At 34.4% G+C, this 21456-nt stretch overlaps 1 pseudogene; it reads left to right on the forward strand.

The window, feature by feature from the left end:
* The first annotated feature begins 9798 nt into the window (after window positions 1–9798).
* Window positions 9799–10472, forward strand: LOC100617635 (solute carrier family 25 member 16-like; annotated as a pseudogene).
* Window positions 10473–21456: the final 10984 nt, after the last annotated feature.

Below are 21456 nucleotides of genomic sequence, written 5' to 3' on the forward strand. Positions count from 1 at the left end.
AGAAAATGACAACGGCGAAACATCCTTTCAAACCTTATGGGATGCAGCCAAGGCAGTACTTAGAGGAAAATTCATATCCCTCAGTGCATATATTAACAAATTAGGGAGGACAGAGACCAAGGAATTGGAAATGCAAATAAAAAAACTTGAGAAGGAACAAATTAAAAACCCCCAGAAGAAAACCATACTAGAGATCCTAAAAATTAAGGGAGAAATTAATAAAATAGAAAGTGACAGAACTATTGAGCTAATAAACAAGACTAGAAGCTGGTACTTTGAAAAAACAGACAAAATAGACAAAGTACTGGTTAATTTAATTAAAAAAAGGAAAGAAGAAAGGCAAATTAATAGCATCAAGGATGAAAAGGGGGATCTCACCTCAAATGAAGAGGAAATTAAGGCAATCATTAAAAACTACTTTGCCCAACTATATGGCAATAAATATACCAACCTAGGTGATATGGATGAATATTTACAAAAATATAAATTGCCTAGACTAACAGAAGAAGAAATAGTTTTCTTAAATAATCCCATATCAGAAATTGAAATCCATCAAGCCATCAAAGAACTGCCTAAGAAAAAATCCCCAGGGCCTGATGGATTCACCAGTGAATTCTATCAAACATTCAGAGAACAGTTAACCCCAATATTATACAAACTATTTGACATAATAAGCAAAGAGGGAGTCCTACCAAACTCCTTTTATGACACAAGCATGGTACCAATTCCAAAGCCAGGCAGGCCAAAAACAGAGAAAGAAAACTATAGGCCAATCTCCCTAATGAATATAGATGCAAAAATCTTAAATAGGATACTAGCAAAAAGACTCCAGCAAGTGATTAGAAGGGTCATCCACCATGATCAAGTAGGATTCATACCAGGGATGCAGGGCTGGTTCAACATTAGGAAAACTATCCACATAATTGACCACATCAACAAGCAAACCAACAAGAATCACATGATTATCTCAATAGATGCAGAAAAAGCCTTTGATAAAATACAACACCCATTCCTACTAAAAACACTAGAAAGCATAGGAATAGAAGGGTCATTCCTAAAAATAATAAACAGTATATATCTAAAACCATCAGCTAATATCATCTGCAATGGGGATAAACTAAATCCATTCCCATTAAGATCAGGAGTGAAACAAGGATGCCCATTATCACCTCTATTATTTGACATTGTATTAGAAACACTAGCAGTAGCAATTAGAGAAGAAAAAGAAATTGAAGGCATCAAAATAGGCAAGGAGGAGACCAAATTATCACTCTTTGCAGATGACATGATGGTCTACTTAAAGAATCCTAGAGACTCAACCAAAAAGCTAATTGAAATAATCAACAACTTTAGCAAAGTTGCAGGATACAAAATAAACCCACATAAGTCATCAGCATTTCTATATAATTCCAACACAGCTCAGCAGCAAGAACTAGAAAGAGAAATCCCATTCAAAATTACCCAAGACAAAATAAAATACTTAGGAATCTATCTCCCGAGACAAACACAGGATCTATATGAACACAACTACAAAACACTTTCCACACAACTAAAACTAGACTTGAACAATTGGAAGAACATTAACTGCTCATGGGTAGGACGAGCCAATATAATAAAAATGACCATCCTACCCAAACTTATTTATCTATTTAGTGCCATACCCATGGAACTTCCAAAAAAATTTTTTTACTGATTTAGAAAAAAACATAACAAAGTTCATTTGGAAGAACAAAAGATCAAGGATATCCAGGGAATTAATGAAAAAAAATACAAAGGAAGGGGGTCTTGCAGTCCCAGATCTCAGACTATATTATAAAGCAGCGGTCATCAAAACAATTTGGTACTGGCTAAGAGACAGAAAGGAGGATCAGTGGAATAGACTGGGGGCAAGCAACCTCAGCAAGACAGTATATGACAAACCCAAAGATCCCAGCTTTTGGGACAAAAATCCACTATTTCATAAAACTGTTGGGAAAATTGGAGGACAGTGTGGGAAAGATTAGGCTTAGATCAACACCTCACACCCTACACCAAGATAAATTCAAAATGGATGAATGACTTGAACATAAAGAAGGAAACTATAAGAAAATTAGGCGAACACAGAATAGTATACATGTCAGACCTTTGGGAAGGGAAATACTTCAAAACCAAGCAAGAATTAGAAAGAATTACAAAATGCAAAATAAATAATCTGGATTACATCAAATTAAAAAGTTTTTGTACAAACAAAACCAATGTAACCAAAATCAGAAGGGTAGCAACAAATTGGGAAACAATCTTCATAAAAACCTCTGACAAGGGTTTAATTACTAAAATTTATAAAGAACTAAATCAATTGTACAAAAAATCAAGCCATTCTCCAATTGACAAATGGGCAAGGGACATGAACAGGCAATTCTCAGCCAAAGAAATCAAAACTATTAATAAGCACATGAAAAAGTGCTCTACATCTCTTATAATCAGAGAGATGCAAATCAAAACAACTCTGAGGTATCATCTCACACCTAGCAGATTGGCTAACATGACAGCTATGCAAAGTAATGAATGCTGGAGGGGATGTGGCAAAGTGGGGACATTAATTCATTGCTGGTGGAGTTGTGAATTGATCCAACCATTCTGGAGGGCAATTTGGAACTATGTCCAAAGGGCGATAAAAGACTGTCTGCCCTTTGATCCAGCCATAGCACTGCTGGGCTTGTACCCCAAAGAGATAATGGACAAAAAGACTTGTACAAAAATATTCATAGCTGCGCTCTTTGTGGTGGCCAAAAATTGGAAAATGAGGGGATGCCCTTCAATTGGGGAATGGCTGAACAAATTGTGGTATATGTTGGTGATGGAATACTATTGTGCTAAAAGGAATAATAAAGTGGAGAAGTTCCATGGAGACTGGAACAACCTCCAGGAAGTAATGCAGAGCGAGAGGAGCAGAACCAGGAAAACATTATACACAGAGACTGATACATTGTTGTACAATCGAAGGTGATGGACTTCTCCATTAGTATCAATGCAATCCCTGAACAATCTGCAGGGATCTAAAAAAAAAAAATACTACCCACAAGCAGAGGATAAACTGTGGGAGTAAAAACACCGGTGAAAAGCAACTGCTTGACTACAGGGTTGGAGGAGATAAGACTGAGGAGAGACTCTAAATGAACACTATAATGCAAACTCCAACAACAGGGAAATGGGTTTGAGTCAAGATCACATGTGATAACCAGTGGAATCATGCGTCGGCTATGGGAGAGGGAAAGGCGGGGGAGGGGGAGGGAGGGGAGGAAAAGAAAACGATCTTTGTTTCCAGTGAATAATGTATGAAAACGACCAAATAAAATAATATTAAAATTAAAAAAAAAAGAATGGAACATATTAATCCTGGAAGTCTGATATCTAGGGCAATGTGTCACAGAAGTAGGTGATTAGTAAATATCTATTAAATATATACATATGTTTATGTATATGTATATACATATATATGTGAAATGAGAGATTTAGAATGTGATGGGTTTTAGAAATCATTATGCAAGTTCTTCATTTTGCAGACACAGAAAAATGAAACATTGTGGTACTAGGAGTCAAGAAAAACTTAGTTTGAATCATGTCTCAGCTAATTATTAGCTGTGTCGAAAATCATTTAAACTCAGTTTCTTCTTATGTAAAATGGAGGTTTTAACAGTACTTACTTGTCAGTATTATTGTGAGCATCTAATGAGATATCATAAGAAAAACACTATGGCATTTATAAAGTACCTACTCTGTTTCAGGTCCTTTTCAAATATCTCATTTTGTCATAATAATCCTGTGAATAATATAATTTTATTGTCTCTTATTAAGAGTCAAAGAACCTGAAGCAGATAGAGGTTAGGTGATTTGCCCAAAATCAAAGAGCTGGAAAGTATCTGAGGCCAGCACCTTATTCACAATGCTGCCTAGGTATCATTGTTCTTCCTAGTTATTATTGCATAAAAGGAAAGTGAGGTCCAATGTGAAAGGAAATTCTTGGTTCTCTTTGTCTATTCTGAGTTTGCACTTGGGAAAGGGGAATCCTTTATTCCCTTTGCCTAGTTGGAGTTAACACTATAGTTAACAATAACTTTGAATAGCTTCAACTATGGGGAAGAGCTCTCAAACCACTTAGTGAATTCACACCATAACTAGTGCTAGGTGAGAAGCCAGCAAGATATCTGGAGACTTTCAAACTTTTTTCTAACTCAACTGTCAGAAACTTATGAATTCTTTTTAGAGTTCACACACTCAGAAATTGTGAACCCTTTTGCATCCCTCCAGAAGGTGTGGAACTAGTTCCCACAATCACTGACTCTTTGGCAGCCCTAGACAATTTGGAAGCTGTGACTGGCCCCTGTGAAGAGGGGAGGAGACAAGAAGCCACTATAAAAGGCCCTGAGTTTCTGAGGCTAGAGAGAGTGGACTCCAAGAAGAGAGTCACTCCAAGGAGGAAGTCAGCTTCATGAAGAAGGTCAGCTCAAAGAAGAAAGTCAGCCTCAGGAGTCACCTTCAGCTCCAGTCATTGTCTTGACCTGCCTCTTTGAGGGAACTTGGGTGAGTGGACAGCTAGTTTTCCCCTCCTGTCTTCTGGAGATAGTTTAATTCGAATTGAAGGTTAACAAGTCCTGAATGAGCCAAGCACTGGAACAATATTTAGTTAGATACGATAATGTCTTCTCTAACCTTTTGTATTTTTCTACTTTCACTCTTTCCACCTCTTTTGTAAATGAAAGCTGTTAAAGTCATTTTAGACTTTGAGCATATATTACAGTCGAAACCATTAAAATTTAACCCTTATACCAGGGAGATACATAGACATTTTTTGGGCTGATACAAATTAAGTAACTGAACCAGGCATTTTATAGTATGCTCTTTGACTACAAAGCCAACATTTATTTTCCTTTATCATGTTTGATCTTCTTTTCAGCAAAACAAATATTTTCCTAATGTCCCTACCTAAAACTTAGAAACAACAATCCAAACTTGCCCCAACTTGTTATCAATTGTCAAGATGAAGACAGATAGGATAGTGAATATCCATATCTCATCCTATGTCCTAACTCAGTATATATTACAGAGCATACAAAATAAGTCAAAAGGATCATCATAGGTTTATAGATCGATACATATCTAGAAGGTACATCAAAACATCTAGTACAATATCATCATTTTATAGGTAAGAAAAGGAAGATAGATGAGGTTACACTACCTAAAAAAACAACAATAAAATCATTACTAAAATCACAAAATACTGTAAATGGAAATAAGACCATAAAGGCACAAATTATGCTAGTCTCATTAATTTCTATTAAACTAACAGGTAAAATAGAGAAAAAAAAGAGGGCAAAGGACTTGGGGGGACTCTACAAAGACTTGAGGAAGTACTGTTTAGGAATGAGATTGGCATTTCTAGACTGAGGATTAAAATTTAGGAATGAGAGTTTCCTGGAGAGAGATCAATAGCCCCTAACAATGGTAGTAATAATGTATTTGACTAGTTTCTTGTAAATCTAATAAAATAGCTTTAAACTAAAAGGAATGAGGAAGAATGAAATCTGTCTATACATACATACAAACATACAAATGACATGCATACATAAATATCTTTTATATATCTGGATATATATATATATATACATATATATATATATATATATATCCACTAAGATAGACATCATGGAACAAAGGTTCTTAACAAGGAGAGCAAATCTTCTGGAACTCAGTATTCCAAAAACTTGAGTTTTGCAACCAGCAGAACAATCATGCTATGAGAAGCAAGAAATAAACTTTGGAAGGGCTAGCCAATCCCTAGTCTAGCTCTATCTATTAGAGGGGGATTCATACAACTATCACTCTGTTTCTTGGTGGAAATAATTTCATATATAAACTATGTTGAGTGAACTCATTATCCCCAGAGACTTGGATGCCACAGAGAAAGGGTGTCAAACTCAAATAGAAATGAGATCACTAATTGATAAATAAAGGCTCTTTGAAGATCTGTTTCTTGGTATGATTTTAAAATATAACAATATTTATGTTTTGTTGTATTTTATTTAGTCAAATATTTCCTAATTATATTTTATTCTGGTTCATGCATTTGGAAGGTGTTTGACAGGTCTATATGATGTTATATCCAGAAGATGTTGGTGGAGATATTTATAGTTTGTTTTTACCATATTTTCAAAGTAAATAGGCTTTTGAAAAAGCTAATCAATGTTGAATAGTTAAATGAAACTGGAGTACTAGTACCTGAAGACTGGCTGACATCAAAACATGAGTGAGGGTTTGATCCAATAAGAGCAAGAAGAAATACACCAAACACATCAGGGTACAGCTATGACCTTGAGCCAGAGATATTGTTACACTTACTTTGGAAGGATGAGACCAGAGCCTATTCATTACCTCAAAACATTAACTAAAAAAGTTCCAGGACACAGTAATAGGAACCTCTGCCATAGAAAGTATCTCTAAGGAATGAATGACAGTTGAAGCACTCAGAAATTCACAGGAAAAAAACATCTTTACAAATGAGGTATTAATTAAATTCATGACAACAAATGTAAAAATGGGAAAAGTTTAGATAATTTTAACAAATCAGAAAGCAAGAATATATATATATAATAAAGTATTATGTATAATAATCCCAATATACCCTTATTAAAGAAGATTATAAAAGAAATTAGATGTAAAATGTAAGCTAAAATTAGCATAATATTTTTGTTTTAGTTTATGTGTAGATATATGGTCAAATTGAGGGTGGGACAGGTGAATGGTACAAGGGTTAGATCATTAGGCCTCGAGTAAAGATTCAAGTTCAGATTATGCCTTGGACAATTACTAGCTGTGTGACACTGGGCAATTCACTTAACCTTTTTGCCTCAGTTTCCTCATCTGTCAAATGAGCTAGTGAAGGAAATGGTAAACTATTCCAATATCTTTGCTAATAAAACCTCAAAAAGGGACACAAAGAGTTGGATATGACTGAAACAAATGAGAAACACTTGGACCTCTGGACAATATGTTCAACAAAACCAGGAATTTTCAATGAAACCTTGTAATTCCCTTAGCACTTATCACAGTTCTAAGAGAATTCACATTGGTTATATATGAACTGAGATCATATATAAATAAATATGTGTATATTTATACATACTATATATAAATATATACCTGTATATATGTCAAATATAATTAAAATAAAGATTTAAGATTAGTTTTTGTTTTCAAAAGGGCCCTTCTTTAAGGGCTTTTATGAACATCACTCAAAATCATCTACACTTGAGTGTCCAGTCCACAGATTTCCCTTTAAATCATCTTGGTAAGGATATATCTTATCCATTCTTTCTAGAGCCTTAGAAAATGACATTTAGCTTTCAAAGAGACTGTTTTCTTCACTACATGAAAAAAAGTCTTGCTCATTGTCATTCTTGAGATGGTCAATTTATCTAACCCAAGGTTTATCTAGATTACCTGGATTTTATCACTAATTGTTAAAAATAGGTTTCGGAGTAATATATATATATATATATATATATACATATATATATATATATTAATAGAGCTACAGAAGGTGAAAAGGAGAAAAAACTATAAGTTAATAGTTATAAACTTTGCTATTAAGGACTTAAAAATGTCTTTCAAATCTAATAGAAGTCATGTCATAAAGTGGAAGGTCAACACCAAAATGAAAACAAAAGCTTCAAGCTGTTACTGTGTGATTAACTCATCCTCCAACAATATAGTTACTAAAGAAGAATTATACAATTTAAGAACGGAGAAGTCACTTTGGAGGAAATTAAAGAAGGTTTAAAGAGGTACTGTTTTTCTTGACAAGAAAAAAAAATGTATGTTTATGAGCAGGAAAGAATTTTATATTGAAAGATATAATTCCTCTCTTTTTTATTGCCCAATGCTAAAACAGCAAGCAGGTCAAAATATGGAGATGCTATGGGGATAGTAATGCCATGAATACATGGATTTATTGTTAGAATGATGACACCATAGAAGCTTTTCAATTAGTATTGGCATCATTAAATAGGCAGGGAATATATGAATACAGGCACTATACTCAATTTTCCTTTTAAAGATACATGAGTACAGATGAGAAAGGGTAATTAAAACACTTGTATATAACAGGCCTTAAATGAAACACCGAGAAAATCATTTTTCTTGCAATTATATTCCAGAGGCAGATTTAATTTTGCTACTATATCTGTACCATAAGATTCCCCCCACCCAAAAAATAATCCCTAGAATTAGAACTATAATGAAGTTGAAAGTATTGGGGATTTTTCAAGGGCAGCAAATTTAGCATAATACTTGAGTCTTTTACCAGTATAGTCTCTACTAAGTAGTAATTAAAAACACATTGTTAAAATGGAAGATGCCATGCTGGACTGAACTCTTCTGTTTTTTTTTTCTTCACCCACAGTGGAATCTCTGTTTAAGAATGGTTCTCTCTATCTCCTAAATTGGTTTGTGGTGTTACCCTGTGTGTAAAAATGCCAAAGTATGGCTCTAAGGATCAACATAACCTTATGATTCTTAGTTTCCTTCATTGATTACAAGAATTTGGATGTGTATTTATGAAACATCAATTCAACTTTACTTCAAATTCACTTATTTCAACTTAATAAATACCTACTGTTTTGGGGGTTTTATGCTAAATTCTAGGTAAAATTCTTTACATAAGACATAAAATATGAAAAAATAACACAGTTCTTGCCCTCAAGGCACTTAAAAGTTTCATAAATCTGATGATGTCACAATTTAGGGAATTAGAAATAAGAAATAGATAAGAATTAATTTAAATATACATACACAAAAATTGTATAGCTTTCTCATTTCCTTGACTTTAATTTTTCAAAGGCAATTTTATGCATAGGAAAGAATAATTCCTAAAATAGTTCTTTGACCTGAAAACTTTTGAGAAAAGATATTCTGTTACATTTCCACGTTAACCTTGTTGCTTTACTCTTCAACACAGCCAAGACTCACTTAGCAGCTACTAGGAGGTTCTGGAGGAGAAGCAGGTATATACAAGAACACCCACACATGCATACACACACACACACACACACACACACACACACACACACACAATTGCGTTTAATTTTATGTAATCCTTTAAAAGTAATACAGTAAATATGTTTGTAAAGGAAGAAATGGAAAACCATTGGTACCTGCCTGTTGAGTCTATTCATCAATTTCTTTTTTCTGGTAAACCCATACAGGAGTATGTATTCACAGCCTTAGTTCTGTTAATTTATATTTACACAAGAAGAATGCTAACTCAAATGAATGAGCCCTTTAAGGACTGAAAAGAGTTTTACATAAATTATGTCAATCATCCTCATAGCAACCTCATGAGTTTGGAGAAAACTGAAATTCTCAAGAGGTATATGCAAGGCTTGCCCAGTTGCCATTCTTGGTCTGGTCCGCTGTGAGCTGGATACTGGAGGCCCTGGGTCTCTAACTGTGCCATTGGAGCCAAGCAACCCCACCTTGGCTACCCCGTCTGCCCCTGAGGCTGGAGGAGCCAGAGGAGTTGGAGCTGGGAGTCCCAGCCTACCACCACATGTGTCCACTCACAGGGACTTCTACTGTTTGCACTCCTTAATGACTGGAGGTATCAAAGGATGTTATGCCAAAACAACCATCATACCTTTGGATTGAGTGAAGATACAATTGCAGGCACATAATCACCATTAAAAACATTTAGGAATATTTTCTGCCTTGTGAGCTGTCCCTAAAAAAGACAGGTATCTTGGATTGTATAAAGGAAATGGTGCAATGATTAGAATCTTCCCATATGGTGCAATTCAATTTATGTTCTTTAACCATTAAAAAAATTAATTACTAACAAACCTGGGATTTCTAAACAAGTATATTGGCTAATGGCTGGCTCCATTGCAAGCATGAGAGCAGTCATTTGTACTTATGTAATTGACATGGTTAGAGTTTACCAGGCATTTCAGGTGAAAGGAGAACACACAGGTATTGGCTGTGCATTCAGAACAATTTATGCAAAGGAAGGTAGCTCATGTGAGTTTTACAGAGGACTGATGCCTACTCTTGTAGGAGAGACTCCCTACCAGGAGTTCAATTTTTTTTACTTTTGGTACCTTAAAGAGCATTGGTCTCTCTCACACTCCAACCTTGCTTGGAAGACCTTCATCAGTCAACCCTAGTGTCTTTGTTTTGAAAAAGCACATTAACTTGCAGGAGCAAGAGCACAGATAAGTATCTCATCTACTTTATGTAACTCATCATTGAATGCAATTAGGGACTTTACTCCCAGATTCTAAAAAGAGCCTTACAGTGTTGAAAACATTGAAGTGTATCTATGGACACCATGGAATTCACAGGACTGTATTGGGCCTGTCTCTGAACTATATTCTCTGCATCCCTCACAAACTGTGCTTAGAATCTATGAACTCATGAAACAATTTTTGCACCTTAACTAAAGTCACGTATTTCTATAAGAATTTCCAAGGATGCACACATGTGTATGCACACGGGCACATGTACACACACCCTGTGATATTTGCAGTGAGGAAGGGAGGGGAACTGATGGAAGTGGAAAATTATTCTGTCACGACAATCCCTGGTACTTGACTACTTGATTTTTTTTTAAGCCAAAAACCAGAAGTGCTTCCTCTAGTTTTTTGATGTCATAATTTGTGGTTTCTTTATCTGAAACATATCCTTAGGCTGACTCTGGGTGATTTATTAAGTTAACTAATTTCCTTAAAATAAATAAAGGGTCTGAGAGAAATGATGAAAAATACATTGGTGTCTATTCATAATTTTCTGAGCTTTTATCATGTTCTTCCAAGCTTCTATTAGTAATCATGGCATGAGAAATCCCAGGCTTATGCCAGATTTAATTAAAATTTATGCTAGATTTTTAGATGAATGGGATTCATTTTGGTTTTTAATTGTATTTAATAATTTGTGATTGTCATAACAAGAATTTATGCTGAAATTTTATCTTGCTCAGTTGGGATAAGCCAGCACTGAAAGGGTGATATTTTGGTGACCCTAGGGGTGGAGGTGGTGGTGACTGATATCTTGTCTAAATCAATACAATGAACCATGGGTTAAAAGTGTCATTTTAAAATAAGAAAAATTAATGGTTCAGAAACTAAGTAAACTTACTTTCAGATGTTATAATTTTAATATAATCCCTTGATACTATGGTATATTTTACATGAATTAAAAAAAAAGACAATCTGTTCCTGAAGGGCAATTATAACAAATGTGACTAAACCTACTATTCTCAAAAAACAGTTCAACTGTGAGAGAGATTGAATGTATTAAAGTATGTTGCTTTATGATTTCCATTGCACAAGGTACCCAAGTAGATTAAAAACATCCTTGTTACTGTTGATGCAGTGATCAAAAGGTGTTTACTGTATATATAGTAAAAGGTTATGTGCATTAATATATTACTGGATCAAAATGTTCTTCCATGAAACAGATTCCTCCTGTCCTATTAATTTATTTAATGGAGATACTGAATAATTTCTAGTAGTCTCCTGTTGTTTAAAAAGAAGCAAGTTAAAAATGCAAGATTTTCATTCTTTGTAGTCACTTGTATTAGCATCATTTTTATATATTATTGTAAATATTATTTTAAAGATCATGATGTATATATAATCATTACATTGATATACGCCATTAGAATATTAGTTGAAATCATTGTGTCCTACCATATTTGTTTTGAGATAAATAAATAAGCATTTCTGTCATTGCCTTTGTAATTTAATGAGTTTTAGGGGAAAATCCGATGAATATAGTTCTTTTTGTTTTGACTCATCTGGTAAATATTCATTTGATTAATTAACCTATCAGTTGATGGAACTGCATGTGTTTCTAGAGCTATGTTATATGTTTCTTCTTCTGGATTATGGTAGGACTAAATATTGTCAGACCACCTGAAAGTAATTTAGATTGATAAAAACATTATCTTCTGCTGTCCTCTTAAAGGGAACTACAGATGTTTTATTGAAGAAAAAACTTGCATTCTGTGCCATTTATAGAATACATGCAGAAATTTAATAATAAAACAAAACAAACAAAAAAGATGTATTTGTACACACACATACACATACATATGCATGGATAGATAAAGAGATAGATTTATAGATGCATATTAAGGATATAATGTGGAATTTAAAATTGGCTCATAATTCTCAGTGATATACTTTATCCACTATCAAAGAATCACCTAATTTAGGAGCTGGAAAGGATCTTAGCAACCAACTAGCCAACCCATATATGAAGGAATCTATATTGTATCTTACCAGATGAATGATTGATTATCTAGCTTCCTCTAAAAGACCTCCAAAACACTACAACAATGACTTTAAAGAAGCCAGTCCATCCAGTTTTGGACTTCTCTAATTCTTAGGGAGAGTTTTGTTATTATGTTGCTTTTCCCGTAACATAACGTCTAAATGTGCCTTTTTGTCATTTCCACCCATTAGTCCTGGTTCTTCCCTCTAGCACCAAATAAAATAATTCTAATTCTTCTCCCATATGATATACTTTCACATACTAGACTCAGCTATACTAACTGACCTTTTCTCCCTTCTTCCAGTCTTTTTTTTTTTTTAAACCCTTACCTTCCGTCTTGGAGTCAATACTGTGTATTGGCTCCAAGGCAGAAGAGTGGTAAGGGCTAGGCAATGGGGGTCAAGTGACTTGCCCAGGGTCACACAGCTAGGAAGTGGCTGAGGCCAGATTTGAACCTAGGACCTCCTGTCTCTAGGCCTGGTTCTCAATCCACTGAGCTACCCAGCTGCCCCCCCTTCTTCCAGTCTTATTTGCTCTAAGCAAAGCCATCACATTTTCTTCAATCCTCACATGTCTAGTTCTTTCATGACTTTTTTTTTTGTATTCCTTAGTAGAATGCATACTTGTGAGAATGTATTGTTTTTCCTTTTTCCTAGCATCTCTGGTATATATCCAGGACAAATTGGCTTCACTATTGAATAGATTCAATAAATGTTTATCAAATTAGATTTATATATAGCAATCATACACACATATGTTCTATTTGGTGCCTTTAAGTCAATAATGACTTACATAGAAGGATCATAGAGTAGAAGTCAACGAACACAAAGACATAGAATTATTCAATCCAAGATTACCTGTGGCATAAAATCAGTTTCATAAAAGATGAGAAATGGTACAAACCTGACTATATCCATAAATTCAAGTAATTAACTAAATATGTGCAAATAACTAATTACATATTCATGCAGATAACTTGTCATAATCCATGTAGGTTTCTGACCACAGATACAAACAAGTAACTGACCATGTGTATTCTTCAGCATGTAGATAAATGGCTATTTGTATATCATGTAATCAATTGTTCAAGTTCATAATCAAGTAACTTAACATTTATACAAGCAGGAAAAATATGTAAACTTCCCTATATCTTTAAACTTCTATTATTTAATTAAGGAATATAATTTTCTCTTACACCTCCAGTCAGCTCCTCTTTTTGTCCCTATTCTCAACTTCACTCTGTAACAAAACGATGAATAATGTAATATGTTAAACATATTTTGATTGCACTCCTACTTGTTAGCTTGAAAAGAGAGCTTTAAACCATGTGGCATGCCAGGTTTTTTGATATATCTCAACTGAGACTTCAAAACTCAGTAAAGGTCTTGAGAACTAAAACAAAAGTTTTGATTAGGTATTTCATTTTTAATGGATTCATTCCCAGGGACATGAATGCATTTACATCTAACTCATTACATTTTACTTCAAGAGCAGACAAGAAATAGACTAGGAAGAATAAGTAGGACAGAGAAATTTGAGGCTCTTTTGTTTCTTAGCAGTTATTATTTTTCCATTTTCTGGGGAAAATATTGTGGCTTCAATTCTTTTAAGTAAATTTTTAAACCATGGCCATTTATTCTCAAGTTGCACTGGTAATTCATTGCAACAAGATGATCTTTTTACTCTTCCCTAATATTTAAGTATTCTACTCACTCCAGCAGTTAGAGACCTTTTCTTCTATCCTTGAGGATTCTGCCACAGAACTTTCTCTTGACATTTCAGTCGAGAACCTTGACTAATACTTTATGAAGAAAATCTAAAAGCCCAATTTTTTACTCTCCTTACCTCAGAATTCCTTGATTTCATTCTCTAACTCCAACTCTCCATGAAGGCAAATATTTAACCTTAGTCCATTACACAGATTATTTTCACAATCCTCCTTATTCACATCAGTCTCTCTTAATACTTAATTGTTTCTTACCCAATTCCTACAAATATTCCAGAATTGCATCCTTAACAAAAAATAAACATCACCAAAATATTTAGATCAGATTTTGTTTCTTTGTTTTTGACCACTTGATCCATGGATAAATTTGAAAGATTCACATATTTCAGGAAAATATACAAACAAAAAATGTCTTTATTTTTACTAACCTTTAACTAAAATTTACCAAAAAACATTATTATGAGAAACAGTGCATAGACTGTCAAGGGAGCCTACAGTCCAAAATTGCTTAATAAGCTCCTTATTCAGTATTTCTTTTCATTCAGCAAAATATTAAGGAAAGTTATGTACATTTGGTGCCTCTTCTTTTTTCTTCTTAATCTTCTATAATTTGGTTTACAACCTCCACTTTCAATTGTAACCATTTTTAACTGTCATTAGCAATTTATTTATTGAAAAATAGAAATACTTTTGTCAATCTTCATCCTTATTTATTCTCAGCAGCATTCAAAACTCTCCTCTTTGAGCATTTGTCTAATCTCTACTTTTGTTTTCTTCCAACTTGTCTATTCACTCTATATAATTGCTTTTTGCTGTGTCTTCCTTCAGATTATGCCCACTAATTATGGATTCATCCTGTCTTTCTCTTGAATCCTTTTCTTTCTGTATCCTCACTTTTTGATTGCATCAATTCTCAAAAGTTTATTTGCCATATCACTACAAATAACTCCAAAATCTAAATATCCAGCTTTAGTTCTACGTCATAAATTGTCTTTAAGCATTTCAAAATAGTTGTTAGAAATCCTTTTTACATACTTTTTATTATATTTCCCCAATTATGTGTAGATAGTTTTTAGTAATCATTTTCTGACATTTTGTGAACCATGTTCTCTCCCTCTCCTCTCTCCTTCCCAAGATGGTAATTAATATGATATAGATTTTGCATATGTATTATTCAATAGATATTTCCATGTTTATCATGTTGTGAAAGAAGATATATCATATATAAGAAAAAAAACTCATGAAGGAAAAAAGCAAAAAATGGTTTCTTTTCATCTTCATTCAGACTCCATTAGTTCCTTCTACATAAGTAGGTGGCCTTTTCCATCATGAATCCTTTAGAGCTGTCTTAGATCCTTGCTTAGCTGATAATAGCTATCATTTTCAGTTGATCATTGAACATTTTTCTAGTTATTATACACAAAGTTTTTTTCTGGTTCTTTTCATTTTAATTTCCATCACTTCATATAAGTCTCTACAGTTTTTTTGGGTTCTTTTGGTTGTCATCATTTCATCATTTCTTTTGGTTCCATAGTATTCCATCAAAATCATATGCCACACAAATTGATCAGTCATTCCCCAATTGATAGAGGTTCTTCACTCTCTAATTATTTGTCACCATGAAAGAACTGCCATAAATATTTTTGTACCAATAATTCCTTCCCCCCCATGTTTGATCCCTTTGGATTATAGAACTAGTAATAGTATAGAACTATTGCTGGATTAAAATGTATACATAGTTCTATAACTCATTGGGCATGACTTCCATGGATTTTTCAAAACCATATTCAAAAGAGAATTCTTTATTATCTGTCACAACTCATCTTTGTTCTGAACTTCCTTATTATTTTTGAGGGTGTTATCATCTTTTGGTGTCATCTTTGATTCCTGTGAGTGTGAAAACCCCTATCTCCTTATATGAATTTTAGATTTTAATATAAGTGATGATTATGAGTTTTGATAGCAGCTTTAATATATCTAATCATTGTTAGCATAGGCCTCAGTTTTACTCTTAGCCCTAAATGTGCTATATCATGCTCCCTCAGCAATTATGGTCTTGAACTTGTGACTGGGTCTCCATTAGCATAAAGACTTTTGCATCTGTCAGAAGCCTGGTGACACCCCTTCACCTTTGTATACACCCTAGTATACATCAACAGATTTTTGACCCACTATTAGGCCTGGCCCCTCCTCCTTGTCCTGGTCCTTAGTATACATCATACTTGATATCAGCAGATTTAGAAAGTAAGATTTAGGCTCTCTTATTCCCCATTGCCAATCAAGTGACTTCTTTCACCAGTGAAAGGAGTTTCCTATTTGCCTCAAACAATGAACAGTGATTATGTATGCCTCTATTTTAGATGGGTATAACTACTGCCTTATATTATTTCTGGGCTGTTATATAGCTTTTAATATTCTTGGGGTATAAATAAGGCCTCTCACAGTGCTCTGGCTTTCTTCATATTGAACAGAAATCCAGCTTTCTTGTGAGACCAGCTATCTCCCAATAAACCTATTTCTTTTTGCCTTGGAGACTCTGTTTCTCTTATTTGATGTTTTTGCTAAGAGAATTTTCCACACACTCCTCAGTATCATTAGCCTCATTTTAATGATCATTTTCCCACTCATGTTGTTTGTATCTTTACCCATCTCTAAAAAATATCCTATTTTCTTTATCAAATGACATGGTTTAATTATTTCAAGTACTTTTCACCTGGACTATAGCAAAACTTTATTTGTTCTTCTCAAATTTCACCTAGACTATTATCATAGTCTAATTGGTCGCCTTCCCTTAAAAACAGTCCCTCCAATCAGTCTTCCACACACTTGTCATATTAATTTTCCTAACATGTTTTTGACCAGGCAGTCTCCTATTGAGTAAACTTTGGTGACACTCTCTAAAGTCTGGAACCAAATAAAAAGTACTTTGGTTGACATTTAAAACTCATATCAAATTATACCCTTCTTAACACAATCCCTAGTTATCTTACTAATACTTTATTATTACCTATCTATATTTTCTGTGATCCAAATTTATTATTCTGCTTGATTTTCCTCTGTGCAAAGGCATAGAGATTATTCTGTGCCCCCCTTGCCTGGAATGCTTTTTTGTCCCTGTATAGTCATATGTCCATATATCCACACACCCAGAAACACACACTCACATATACATACACACACACCTGCCCCTAGCTAAAAACTCTAGTTTATTTCAAAACTTATATAAAATGCCATTTATTTATTCTTGCAACCCACCTCTTACTATCTTCTCCTCTGAGGTTATCTAGCATTTTATGTGTATCTGCCTTGGGTATGCCTCTATATATACATATTGTCTACCTCAATTAGAATATAAAATCTATGAGATCAGAGATTATTTTGATTTTATCTTGGAATTCTTGGAACTTAACATATTTTTTGGTTCATACTAAATAAATTTTAGATGATTAATTGATTTCCTCTTCATATTTGAAAGAGTTGTCCCTTTGCTACTGTACCTGGAAAAACTTCCTCTCCTTCCTTTAGTTTTGCCTGGATTCATCTGGAAGATCCCTCATTCTGACCCAAAATAGAGCCTGGCTATATCTGTTTCAGGTTTATTGTCCTGAAGTTTAGGAGAACTGAAGAAATGACTGTCATCCCTGTCCACATTCCAGGAAAATCCATGCAATTAACATGATAACTATTTAAAGCTATTATGAATTCAATATAAACATAAACATGTCCTTCAGGACAATGTCCATAATTTCTCATCTTTATTTCCTCAGCACAATGTCTGGGATAGAGCATGTATTTAAATCTATAGGATTTAGATCTAAAATAGGAATAGTCCTTAAAGTCACAAATCTAATCCAAGCCCCAAAAATTACTTACAAGGAAACTCTGTCCCAGAAAGATGAAGTGACTTGTCCAGGATAATTAAATTCAGATCAATGGAAAAATTCAAGTAAGGTCCATTATTTTGTAAAATGTAATTCCTGCAGGAAATTTTTCTCAGCAATACAATTCAACAATAGAAAATTCAGAAATTTTTATCCTCTAATTACTTCTTGAATAACTATCAGATTTTAAAGGCAATATACCCACCCTTCAAGTTACTCTGGATTCCACATATTTCTTATATTTTCATTATTTTTCTTTTTAAAAATTTACTGCAATAACAAAAACAAAAATGGGGGCCTTCACCAAAGCAGCAGGATTCAAACTTATTTTAAGATCAGAATTTCTAACAGGAATAGATGATTTATTTCATTTGATAACCTGAAGGACAAAGACCTGAAAGTCATAACCTAGTCTATGGTGCACTACAATGAGAGAAATGTCTAAAGGAAAGAATCCAATTTGTAAAAATGCTTCAAATCAATTCATCTGAATTTCATATCTTAGCATTAAAAGAGTCTCCTGGCTATTTTCTAAGGCAGGATGTTTAACCTCCAGAACAAGAAGTATTGCAACCAGTCTTTGATACATTTTGCTTTCCTGCTTTTCAGTCTTTTAAGCTTCTGACAACCTAAATTTTCTATAGGTTTTGGAGGAAATAGGTTTTGACCTCTTACTCAGAACTAGGCTGCCACTTAACTCAATAAGTTACAGTGCTATTCTGCAGTAAATCTCTCTCCCATCCTTGACCCAACATTTTACCCCATTTTCATTCCTTTTGTTTCTTAAAGACAATTTAAAAATAGTAGAATTAGTAGACTATTATACATCTTATTAATATTCATATTCAGGATTTTTATTTCTATCAAAGCTATAACTGGGTTAGGGTAACTGGAGTTTTATCACAAGGCCCCAATTTTAAGAGTACTGATGTAACTTGCAATTCTTTTTCAACAAAGAAACAACTGTATTTAGCACTTAGTTATTAAGAATAATTAAAATAAGAAACTACCAAATGAAGCAATTCAGTTACCTAGGAGCAGCTTCTCCTTTTCCCCATCTCCTTCTTTACCCTTCACCCTTCCCATAGATAGAAATCTCTTAGAAGTGACATCATGAAATTTTAGTTCTTTAAGAATTATATACAGTTGGTCATCAGACTCAGCTTCAAGTTCCCCAGCTTTAAAGCTTAGCAGTCAAGCTATCATAGCCAGAGAAGTATTTCCATATGATAATGAGCCTTCAGAGGAAGAGTAGGTTCTTTAATAATTTTGATTGGTACAATATTCATTGAAAAGTTATTTAGCAAAACAGCAGCAGATAGCCTGGTTTCAGATATCAGGCTGGGTAATCTAGGTCTTCCATGTGCTTTATCTTAGCAAATCTAGTTTTTCTATTATAGAATACAATCAGTATCTACTAGATTTTAGTGAGATGTTGACTTAAAACTAAACTCTGAGTCATCTAGGTAGCACAGTGAATAGAGCACCAGGGTTGGATTCCTAAGGGCATTTTCTTACTGTGTGATCCTGGGCAAGTCACTTAACCCTGCTTGTCTCACACTTGCCCTTCTATTTTAGAGTTGTCACTAAGACAGATGGGAAAGGTTTAAAAAAATAAGCCCTGTAGTTTATTCCCAAAGTGATTTATAGTGTCACTTCCTTTTTTTTAGGATCAGTTTTGTAAAAATAATGAACTCAATGATTTGGTTATGGACATAAACAGATTAGATAATCTATTTGCTGTGTTTACAAACTATCTTCAGTTTATATAAGAGAAGCTCATGAGTGAACATCTCTTCAGGGCCAGGCCCAAGGATGCTAAGAAGAGTCTTGTTATGTAAAAATAAACTATTGAGAATATAAGAATATAAAAATATTTCTAACTAAGGGATTGTAACTCCACACAAATAAACCTCCATGGTTCCACAAGGAACCACTTCTCCTGTTTCTATAGGCTACACTGATCCTTCCTGATCTGACTAACCCAATTTTTCACTATTCTACAATAAACTATACACTAGTATCCTTATATGAAGTATATGAGTCTTAACTTTTTCTCCAAGTTATAAAATAACAAAGCCCAGATGGCTGAGCCTCAGCAAGAAACAAGTTAGGACTCTGAGCCTTAGTAGACTCAAAGTCCAAACCAAAGACCAGATCTTTCTTTGGTCTTCTCAGAGATAAAACAATTTATGAAACAGCAATAGACAGTAAGTAATGTTTCCCAAGTTGGATAAGAAAATCATTTAGCTCCTTCAGGTTTTTCCCTCCTTTCCATCTACCTTCAGACAATGAGGAGAGAGAGAAAAAGATGTCACCTGCTCCCAGCACTCAGAGAGAGAGCAACTACCACTTTGAGAGAGCAACCACCAACTCCCTCTGAGCAACTAACACAGAAAAATGATTACATCTCCCACACACACACACACTGTCAATGTTTAAAACTGACACTCTTTCTCAGGTCAGTTTCAAATTCCAATTTTCTCAAGCCAGCTTCTTCACTTCTTACCTCTAAACTAATGTAAAAAGATTTAATTTCTAATATCATTCTTGTTGTTTTCTCATATGATGGATTAGAATAATTTTTGTTTTCTATAAATTCCTTCCATGTATCATAACTTATAATGTATTTTCCCCTAGCTATCAACAGATTAGATTCAGCGAGTTGAAAGAATATCCAGTGTGAAGAAAAGTCCACCTCTAAAAGTTACTAGTTGTATGATCCTGAATAAGTCATTAATCTCTACAGGTCTCCTGGAACTAATTAATGATTTGATTTCTCAATTTTAGAAGCATAGTAATTGGTATCAAGCATGGGTTACTTGTTTATTCTCCAAAATATGTCATCTACTAAATGTCTAAGAATTTGTTATTGTTGGGGGCAACTAGGTGACACAGTGTATAGAGTCAGGAAGACCTGAACTTAAATCTGGCCTAAGATACATACTAGCTGTGTGCCACTGGACAGGTCATTTTACCCTGCCTCAGAGTAGTTTTAAAAAGTAGGACAAAACCACATAACAAGAAGTTCAGGTTGGTTTCTGGTAATATATTTCAATTTCATTTTCAGTGTTTTTTCAGTGGGGTTTGTCTCTTTGTCCATTTGAGGTTTCATGGCAAAGATATTGGAGTAGTTTGCCATTTTGTTCCCCAGCTCATTTCACAGATTAGAAAACTGAATCAAATAGGGTTAAGTGACTTGCCAAGTGGGTATATATGGGGTGCATGGGGTGCTCAGGGAGGAGTAGTATCTCTGGTATGGAGGGCTTGTCGTGCCCTCCTAGGGCAGCTCTCCAGCCTCTGACCCCCACCTGACACCTAGCTCTCACTTGTGGCTCCTAGTAGCTGCTAGTATGCGGCAGTGGCCACACCCCAGGAAACAGCTTCCACAGGCAGGCTAAACCTTGTGAGAGTAGCCATTGGGTCATTGACCCCTGGTGAACCAGGGCTTTGCTCACCCAACATGTGAAGACTGCTTCGGCCAAACAGATGGAAGAAACCAATAAGAAGGTTCAACGACTGAGAGGGCGACACATCAAAGCA

The sequence above is a fragment of the Monodelphis domestica genome, chromosome 6, assembly GCF_027887165.1.
Source record: "Monodelphis domestica isolate mMonDom1 chromosome 6, mMonDom1.pri, whole genome shotgun sequence".
In the NCBI taxonomy this organism is placed as follows: Eukaryota; Metazoa; Chordata; class Mammalia; order Didelphimorphia; family Didelphidae; genus Monodelphis; species Monodelphis domestica.